At 42.5% G+C, this 10,203-nt stretch overlaps 1 long non-coding RNA gene across 2 annotated transcripts in view; it reads left to right on the top strand.

The window, feature by feature from the left end:
* Positions 1-3,344: 3,344 nt before the first annotated feature.
* The window catches only part of LOC115601236, a 43,033-nt gene continuing 36,174 nt past the window's right edge, over positions 3,345-10,203 (top strand). For both annotated transcript variants that reach the window (XR_003989273.1, XR_003989274.1), the window contains exon 1: positions 3,345-3,419. This is a non-coding gene — a long non-coding RNA (uncharacterized LOC115601236). The remainder of the gene's footprint in view (positions 3,420-10,203) is intronic.

The raw sequence follows: 10,203 nt of genomic DNA, 5'->3' as shown, positions 1-10,203 counted from the left end.
AGCAGAATTCCAGCTGCGTTTGGAGAAGTTTGGAGCTTGTTTACATTTGGGGGGTCATAGCTATTACAGAGGTGGCTTTTTATTATTATTTCCTTCTTATTCATTATTAATTTGGTTTTTCGTTAACGGTTCTCTTTACGTAAAAGAAGAGCCGGGGGGGAACATCTGGCTCCCATCTCCCTGATGCTGTCGGAGGAGGGATGATGCCCAGCAAGGGGAGGGAAGCGGAGGCGGTACCTCCGCCCAGGTGATGTTTATGGCACCGTAAAATCCCAATGTCCCAGCGAACAACGGCCATACTGTAAATACATCCTTTCCCATCATGTAAGACATTAAGATCGTTAGTTTGGGCTAGAAACAAAATATGTTGCATGCAAACCCCTCTGCTAGCGGAGCAGAAAATGCATACGGCTGCTGTAATGGTTCTCATTATATTTCCCCTTTGTTCATAAAGATGACTGAGTTATTGCATAATGCAGGAATCAAGGAAGAGGGGAAATGTATCATAAAGATGGAAACGAAGACAGCTTGTCAGTTATAAATGTAAAGGGATGCTAGATTTCTTCTATAAAGCAATTCCGCAATAAAACTAATTATCTCAGTAATAAATAAATAAATAAAATGGAAAATCCTATTCTGACAAACAAATGGTTCACCTCTTCCACCTTTAATTCAACCTTAAAAAAGCTCCAGAAACTCGTCAGAGGGTTGTTTGGGGGGTTGTGTTTGGGCTTTTTTTGTTTGTTTTCCTTTTTTTGATTCGTGTATTTCCCCACGAATTTTGTGTGCGTGCATTTTATTAGGTTAATAAAACTCGATTTTCAAGGATTTGGACGCCTCGGGGGTACAATGAGCTCGGATGTCAAATGCATCAAATAGCAAATGAAGGGATTTCAAAGGTCTCCAAAGTGTCCATAGCAGCATTTCGTAGCGTCTCATAAAGGTAAAGCCCGTTCTGGCTCCAGTATGTTCTGTCTAGAGGTTTTCCGGGTACTCCAGCTTCCATCTGCTGTTTTATTCCGATCTTATATCGTTTTTAAATGTCCCCGTCTCGCTGTCATAGGGAATGTGGCCAAATCAAGTCACACCATCAATCGAGCTCATGCCCGTGTTAGTCGGAAAGGGCAAACAGAGGGGGAAACCCCCAAATGTATCGTGCTTGGAAGGGATTTACCAAAAGGGATTGAGAGAGTAAAACGATATGGGGAAAAATCCTTACCCAGGGAAATATTTTACAGTGGAAAGGTCTTTTTTTTTTTTTTTTTTTTTTTTTTTTTGGGAGGGGGGTTGAAAACAGAAACACTTTTTGCTCTTCTTTTTCCTTTTTTCCTTTTCTCCTTTTTCTTTTTTTTAATTTTTTATTTGCCTTTTTTTTGAATTAGTTTTTCTTTTATTTTCCCCTTTTAATTATTTTTCCCTTTATTTCTTATTTTTTAGGATTTTGGGGTCTTTTTCTTTTTCTTTTTCTTTTTTCTTTTTATTTTTCTTTTTCTTTTCTTTTTTTTTTTCCCCCTTAAAATATTTATTTCCTTTTTTCTTTTTTTCTCTTTTTTTTTTCCTTCTTATACCCCACCCCCACCCCCCACCCCTGCTTGTTCTTATTTCAACTTCTCTGCCAACTATCCGCTCTTTCTGGGGCCTGGCCTCGGTGGCAGGCGGGTGGCGGTGAGAGCTGGGGGCAGGCTGCGGTGGCTGCGCCCGCCGGTGCTCAGCTCCCTCCCGGACCGGGCGCTTCTCTCTTCCTCCAGTACTTTTTTCCCTGATTTCCCCTTCATTCTGCTTCGACTTCTCTCTTCTCTCCCCCCCACCCCCAGCCTGGTGCTATTTGGGAAAAGTTTATAAAGGAGCAGACCCCCTTGCTGGCAGCTCGCTCTGTCACTTGCCACGGGCTCTTCTGGGCTGCCAAATGAAAGTCATCACCCGTAAAAAAATTATTTAAAAATACGAAATTAAAATAAAAAGCGCCCTTCAGCCCGATTTTTGCAGCCGATGCTGCTGCGGGCAATACTCAGAGCCCCGGCCAGCCCCGAGCAGGGGAGGGATGGGAATGGGGAGTATGGAGATGGAGGATGGTGAGGGGTCGGGCCGGGCAGAGCCGAGCTGGGAAGAGGGGTGTCAAGACTCGGGGCTGTTGTCACCCTCCAGACAAAAGGGCTATTATGGAGCCCATAGATCAGCGGCAGTAAAAGCTCTCGCAAGACACGGGTGTCCCGTCCCCCCCGAGGTTAGAACAGCAGCGTTAATCTGCTATTCCGTGTTTACAGAGCCAGCTCATCCGTGGGGCGGGTGGAAGGCAGCCAGCTAGCAAGAGAACGCTCTTTATTAAAAAATACGGAGTTGTGTTGCTTTTAGCAGTGACCCCTGAGCTTGTCCCGCATTTCTGGGGGAGGGCAACTCCCCTTGCCCAGGGGTGCCCCAGTCTCAGCCCCGCATCCCCCGTGGGGCAGCAGGAGAAGGGCAAGGAGGGGGTCTCCAGTCGCTTTCAGCAGCATCTGGATGAGGCACCCCATCGGAGAAGATCCCTTGAGGGGCTTTGGTGGGTTACTTTCGCCCAAGGAAAGTAACTTCCCTCCCCGGGATGCTGCTCCGCTCCCGTAGCTTGTTTATTCATGTATTTGTTAGGTTTGCGTAAGGAGGGGGGAGCCCTTCGTTCCGAATCAGCAGGCAGAGACCGGCATTTCGAAACGGGAAGAAAAGGGGAAGGAACTGGTGAACTGGGGAGGAACGGGTGAAACAGGGAAAACTTAGGGAAAGCAGGGGCGATAGCTGTGAAAAACAAACCAAACCCAAACCCAAATCTCTCCTTGCTACACTCGTCCTGGTGCGAAATGCACTTAGAAGATCTAACACCAGCACGGAGCTCGCTCCTTTCTCCATTCTGTTTGTCGCAGCCCGTGAAAAGGGAAGATAACTCCTCGGATAATGGCGCGGGGGTGCCTGTCAGCTCATTTTGGGGACAGATGGGCTGATGTCGGTGTTTCTGCAGGCAAGCAGCCCCCAGGAAGCTAGGAGAGGAGGGGGGACACTGTCCAATACCCCCCGCCCCTGCCCTGCGCTCTGCCGGAGCCAAAACTATGCGGCCGCACCCGCGGGAGATGCTAGGGGTCCGCGGTCATGTAACTGGCCCCGGACGATGAGTTTCCGTGGGGTAAAAACCCAGGAATGAGAGGGTATTGCGGGTGGGAGCGCTGCGCGGGGCTGCGCGCCACCCGCCGGCTCCGCTCCTCTCCCTGCCAAAGCGCACGGCCCGCGCGAAGCTGTTGCATTTCCTCGATTGATTGTTTAGTTAGAGATTTTGCCAACTTCCTGACGGTTCATTTTCTGATTCTGCAAAAAAAGAGAACCGCATTTCCTTTTTGACTTAAGAGGGAGAGAGAGAGAGAGAAGCGGAGGCTGGGGGCTGGTGGACTCATCGAGCTGTATGTACTGGACCTTTTCTCTTCCCTCTCCCCGTCCCGAAACCCTCCTCCTCTTCCTCTTCCTCCCCTTCGAGCCCGTGATTTGCACCATCCCCTTCCTCGCTCTCAGCTTTCTACCTTGCAAAAACCAGCCGGCTCCTGGGACCGAGCTTGGGCAGGGGGAAGCAGCAGAGCTGCTCTGCAGAGCGGGGCTCCCCCGGGCTGGAGCCTTCCCATTTGCTTACTTTGCTTTAAATTGATTTTTTTAAAAAAACAAAAATTAAAAAACAAAAACCAAAAAACAAACAAACAAAAACCAAAACCCCCAAAAACAGAAAACCCACCCCCCCCCAAAAAAACCCCAACCCCAAAGCAACAAAAAAAACAAACCTTTTTTTTAACTTTTCCTGTTTTTTATTTCCCACTCCGCGTCCTACCCTCGCAGTTTTTGCGGCTACAAGGGATCCAAGTGCAGAAAGAAAAGTAAACACGAAAATCTGTACCACTCACTTTTATTTGCTTCGGATTTTCTGTTGTTGGGCTCATCTGAGTTTATTTTGCTATTATTTCGATATTTTTCTCTCTTTTTTTTTTTTTTTCTTTTTGTGAGTAGCAAGGCTACCCTTTGCACCGTTATTTTTTTTTTTTTTCGGCTCTACTGTCTCTAACTACTGCATTTAATCCTGTTGCTTTTAAAACTGTATCTTATCGTCTATTTTTATTCCTAACTTTACCATACAGGAATATGCTTGAAATAGGGGTGTGTGGGGTGCAAACCTTGGCAATAAGCATAGCACATTTTCTAAAAAATCATAGAAATTTCCTCCGAAAGCCTCCCTTTACACTATTTTTTTGTGTGTGTGGCCTGATGTTTATCATTCAAATTAGCACTGACTTCAGACTGGCTGCAGCAGGTCAAGAGCTGAAGAAGCATAAGGCCCTATCCCAAACCTCCTGAAATCAGCGGGAGGTTTGGATCAGGCCCTACAGAAATAAATTAGGGAAAATCCTGGGTACAGTGTAAAGGAAAATACAGACAAGTCACAGAGAACGGTGCTTTGTTCAGCTGCAGCGGGAAAAGGGGAGAGCAAAATCCAAACTGTTTTCTAATAGTCTTACATGAAAGGGTGTTTAACTAGGGTGGAAATCTTAAATCATCTTCAAATTCGGGCCTGGTTTGGGAGCCAGTCCTAAAAGTTGGTCAAACTTCATTTGCTGCAGCAGCGAAAACACAACATAATTTGCCCTTACATACGTACATGGGTGTATAGGTAACCATGCATGTGTTGGTGATGCACGCCTGTCAGTGGATACGTACGGAAGAGCATTCCTGGTGAGGTGCATGCACACATCATTGTAATGCTGCAGAAAGCAGATACAACATGCAAAGACCAGTTTAAAACAAGGGCGCATTTATCCTCTGTCTTTGCATCCCGGTCTCGGTTCCTCCATGTGTGCCTGGTTGCAAATAGACACTTCTGAGCACCCACGTACATTGTGTGCCTGTGCATGTCCGGATGCGTGAGATGGAGCATGGTGGGGAGAGCGATGGGGAAGATGAAAGCGTCAGACCATGCGTCAGAGAGCAGGGATTAGTGCATCCGAGTGCATTTTTATGAGTGCATCCGAGTGTATTATTGCTTTGCAACTGCGTCACATCTCCAAGGTTTTTGCCTAATATGAACGGGGGATTTCTATGAAGATAATAACCCTAAGCTGTGCACCCCATGTAAAACCAAGACTTGTGCTTTAGGGGCCACGTGTGTCTGCCCGTGAGACAGGGATGGGTTGAGACAACGCTACTCATTTCAAGTGTCGACATCTAGCAAGGCAAACAAAATATTTGTCCAGCCTTTGCTACAGCATTATGTTATTCTTCCACTGAAACTATTGCTTCGTAGAGTTTTTTTCAAAGCTGCTAAAGCAAAGCAAAGATTACTATCAGGGAAAACGCCTGCTCGGATTGTGCGAGGTGCTGGCTCCCCGTTAGGTGGCATTGCTAGTTTGGCCGTGCAAGGAGAAGTGGCTGCATGCACTGGTCAACTGCTGCTGCAGGGACATATATTTGCATTGCAGTTGAAAGTGTATTTATCTTTTCAGCACTTGTTATATACTTATTGTACAATTTGCTTCATCAACACACAGCTTAATAACTTTATCGGGTGAGTTTTTGTATCAAGAATCAAAATCAATACTTTCTTGCTCTGAACTGTTCACATCGTATCTGCTCTTTGTGCAATTAGAGGCGTTATAAAAATAATTAATCACTATAGAACACTTAAAAAACATAACAAACATAATGTATAACAGATTAAACACAACCCTTTCCTGTTTTCTAAAGGTTCAAACACCTGATAATTCAGCCCTTATCTTTTGGGATAGCTGCACACATTGGCAAATGAATTTTACACACTTGTAAACTGTGGATATGTTCTGTGCTGTGCAAAGGCATGATGGCAATAAGAAATAAACACTTCTTTAATATATATAGCCCAAATTGGTTTTGATCTGAGAGATTATACATGACATTTTAAATAATAAAATTAATTACAATTCTGAAAATAAAGAACTAAATGTAAGCCAATTAAAAAAAATATTTTTTTTCTCACGGTAACACTCTGTCCGTGGGAGTTCTGCTTTTACATCTCATGCCAACATTTTTTTTTTAATTTGAAAAATCCTTTAATTGTTAAAAAAAAACCCTCTATTTTGTTTGCAAAGATAGAGATCATTTTAATCATAAAATAATTAGCCTAATTCAATTTACACTGGTGAAATCTCATTACCTAAATTAGAGCCAGTCTTTTGTTTACAATGAGGTTAGCAAGAGCAGAATCAATCTCATACTGTTTGCTAGTGTTTGTTTTGTTTTGTTTTCCCCTGACTTCTTGCTGTCATTTAATTTAAAGGGCAGACTTCACATTTATATTCATTTGGGAAAATGCTCTAAAGAATTAAATCTGTATTTTCATCTTTATTTAATGAAAGCGTTCACTTGAATGGCTTTAAAACATTCACAAAGAGAGAACTGTGTATTTGTCAAAGTTATGACCAGTAAGCTGTATCAGAAATGTTAGTTTGATGAAATATCTATGAAAAGGATATAAATCTTGTGATGAAATATTTACATATACTAATGGCTAAATAGTTTTTAAATTATTTGGTTTGTTCTATCTAGAAAAATATTATTTTTATTTTAGGCTATGGAATTTTCTTACAGTACATTTTTTTCCCACTTTTGTCTTCTTTACTGTATCTTTCTTCCCTTGGATTAATTAGCTGAGCAAATGTTAAAAGTCTGGTTTGTTGGACTTCTTTTAATAACCCAACTGCTTTCCTGTGCTCTCATGGGAGGGAATATTCTGGTTATTTTGACAAGTGAAGTTTTCAAAGCCTTTTATTCTTTTTCTTTTTCTTTTTTTTTTTTTTTTATTGTAACTTAGTGGGCACATATCAGCACTTCAATATGTGAGTCAATGACAAATAATAAGATTTTCATTCATTCATTTAGATTTCTAGACTCCAGCAATAATAAATTAAGAGTTCATGTCCCAGAAACATTTTAAAATGTAAGTTTTAAATGCTTTCACTGTAGCATCTGCAAAAGCCCAAGAGGGTGAATTAACACCAACATTTACTTCGCTATATCTGAAGAGAAGTGGCTTTAACTCTTGGGAGCAATGGAAACTTCCTAATCCAGTTTTGCACCAAATAAGCATGTTGATGACCAAAATTTTGTTTGTTTAAAAGTTATTTTTGCCTCTGGCAGAGTCGGTAGTACTATAAAATTATGTGGCTTATTCCATCAATTCACATCGTATTATCTAAAGTTGCAGAAATGCAAAAGAGTTTTGCCCCCTTGTATTAATTTGCAGCTAAAGCAGAAGGGTGAAGCCAGGGAAGAAAGACACAGCTCAAACAGAACAACACAGGCAGAGTGAAGGGTGATTTCCAAGAGGAGCATTTGAAGTCCTAACAGTGGTTAATTCTGCAACCCTGAGCTTATTAGCATCTTCTGCACAAAGGCACAGGCACGTTGCACTCTCATTTCAAGCTTTGTGTAACTTTTCCTTTCATTATTTTCCCTTTTTATTAAGGTTTATTTACTAGGGGGGCAATGTTTGGTTTTTTCTGAAGTAACCTCTGTCATTCAGCACCAATATTCTAGCAAACTGGGGGTTTTGCCCTGTGCTCAGTGCAGTAATAATGATATCATCATCCTGAGCTGAAACAAAGCAGGAATTCATGTGGGGGGCAGAGGGATATGATAATCAGGAAGAAATCAGAGACCAGATCTTAAACTAGGAGAAATTGGTGAATTTCCATGAAAAATCAATGAGAAGCTGGAGTGATTTTTTTTTTCCCCCCAGGTGGAAGAAAACTGATATCAAAGTCAACAACTTCAGAGCTTACCCTGCTCAGTGGAAATTTCAACATATATTACCTGCTTTTGACCTTTATCAGAGCAGCAGAATAACAGTGAGCAAATGCAGGGGGAACGGCACGACACCCGAACACAATTTCTCTTTCATAGAAGAAAATCAGATGGAAGAAACTTTGATATATTTTTTCTATGACAGCTTGCAGATAGAATAATCCCCTCTTAAAAAGTACATGCACAAATGATCAAAGTGGTGATAGGAATTAAAGTTTTTTCATGACTTTTTGTAGCACAGTAAGGCCCAGGGTTTTCCTGCAGCTGAAACTCCTGGAAAGTTCAGCAGAACAAACAAACAAACAAAAAGGGGATGTGTAAGCTCTCAGGGGTCAGGTTACCCTGCTTGCCTATTCATCACCCCGTGCCGTCTCCTCTAGTAATTTTTAACTGCATTTTAGTGTACTTGCGCACTGCATATTGTTTGGTTAGACTCCTTTTCAGGACAGAATCAAATATAAGCAGTGTTTAGGGGAGTGAAAGATCGTGGGATGAGGCTTGAGAGATTCAAATTGTGGTCTTGGGCAATGATGCAAGTCTAAATAAATGCTTAAAAACTCCAGGAAAAGTTCTGCCCAGTCCTTCAAGTTAAAATAGTAGTAATAATAACATATTAAAAAAATTAAAATGGGAAGGTCAAACTGCTATAAGCAACACTAATGAAAATTACATTGTGGTAACGACTATACAGGCCAGTTTTTCAGAACTTGAAGACACAACTTTGTATTCTTGCTTTAACAGCATGCCGGTAGAAATAGATGCCCTTGCATAATCCTATAAAAATACATACAGCTCTGCCTTTATTTAGGCTCTTGGTGGATCAGGGGTTTAGGGTGGCTGCCTTTCCCATCACTACTGGCTCCTTTGAGGAATTTTCTTGTCTTGTTCATGGAGTTTTTTAAAAAGAGATAGAAACCACAGACTGGCCATGATGCTAACTTCATGTACTCGCATCTGCCTTCCCACCCGCCTCAGGAGGTGTTTCAATCCTAATGCCTCTGAAGCAGAAATCCCGTCACAGGCAAAGCTCCTGGCTCAATTATGGGGAGGTGAGGTATTAGCTGATGAATGAAAGCAAGGAAAGTATTTTTGCCCATGATTAAAAAAAATAAATGGTTTTTAAAAGAACATATTATATTTGTTCAGTTTTGAGTTTGGCTGAGGTTTGTTATAAAAATAGTGCTGTAATTTTTTAAGAAACATTTTGTGTTTGGATAGATTAACTGTACACGCAGGCACTTTAGCTTTTGATTCCTTTCAGTAATATAGTAATATTCATTGCTGGCATCAAAAGCTGTTCTTAATATAAACAGTTTGGGAAATCTTCTATGCTGGGCAGATAAAATCTCTTTGAAATGTGGGGTGGTGAAGAGCAACTGTCAGAGCACACAATCCCCGCTCTGCCCTCAGGTTCCAGGGCCAGAGAGGTATCGCCTGCAGAAGTGCATCTTCTCCAGTGGTCCACTATTAATGCCCTGTGCATTAATTTGAGGACAATATATTTGAGGACAATATTACATAGCTATTTGACTTCAATAGCTAGTGCCGTGTGGGTTGTGGCACGCCGATGTGGCTCCTCCCTCTCTCTCTGTAGTTTTTATATCTCGGCCAGCACCCTATGGCACCCAGCAGGACCCTGGCACATCTTTCCCACCAGCAGGACCCTGGCATATCCTTCCCAGCCCACCTTGCCTCCTCAGATCCCTTTAGGCTCCTGCTGAACTTTTTGCTTCACATGAAGTGTAGGACAAGCCCAACCAAAGTGGCAGTGCTGGGGAGCTGGCAGAAGGAATGCTTTCCCCTTCCCCTCTGCACTTGCCTTCAAAATGGCTTGTTTCACCATTGCTTTTAATCTCTGTGCTCGCAGGTTATTTGCAGCTCGGGAATAATTCCTCTGGTGGCCTGGGAAGCTTATTTATAGCAAATGACCTCCTGTCATTTTGGATCTGTTAAATCAGGGCAAGATTCATATGCGTTAAATTTTCATAGTTCACTGAAAAGCCTCATTTACCTAAGCTGAGGCTGCGACCCCAAGCACCCGTGCTGCTGCTAAGCATCAGACCATAGTCAGCAGAAGCAAAAACTTAAAAAGGAGGAAAAATAACAAAATACTGACAGAAACAAGTATTTCTTTCCATTTTCTGTGTCAGTAAGTCATTGTGGTTGTCACCCGGGGTCCAACTCTGTCATGACACCAGCACCAACCCAGCCCGCAGAGCTCGTCTCATTGCCAGCATATCTGAAAGACTGTTACTGGCCCAGATTTTGCTTGCAATTGTTTCTCCCTTGCAGTACTCTTTTGTAAATCCTGCAGCATTTCTCAGCTGTTCCCTTCTTCCTTTGTAAAAGTTGCTGTTTAGGGTTTTTTGT

The sequence above is a fragment of the Strigops habroptila genome, chromosome Z (assembly GCF_004027225.2).
Source record: "Strigops habroptila isolate Jane chromosome Z, bStrHab1.2.pri, whole genome shotgun sequence".
Taxonomy (NCBI): domain Eukaryota; kingdom Metazoa; phylum Chordata; class Aves; order Psittaciformes; family Psittacidae; genus Strigops; species Strigops habroptila.
Note: the sequence above shows the minus strand (reverse complement) of the source record. Positions and strands in the feature narration are given on the sequence as shown.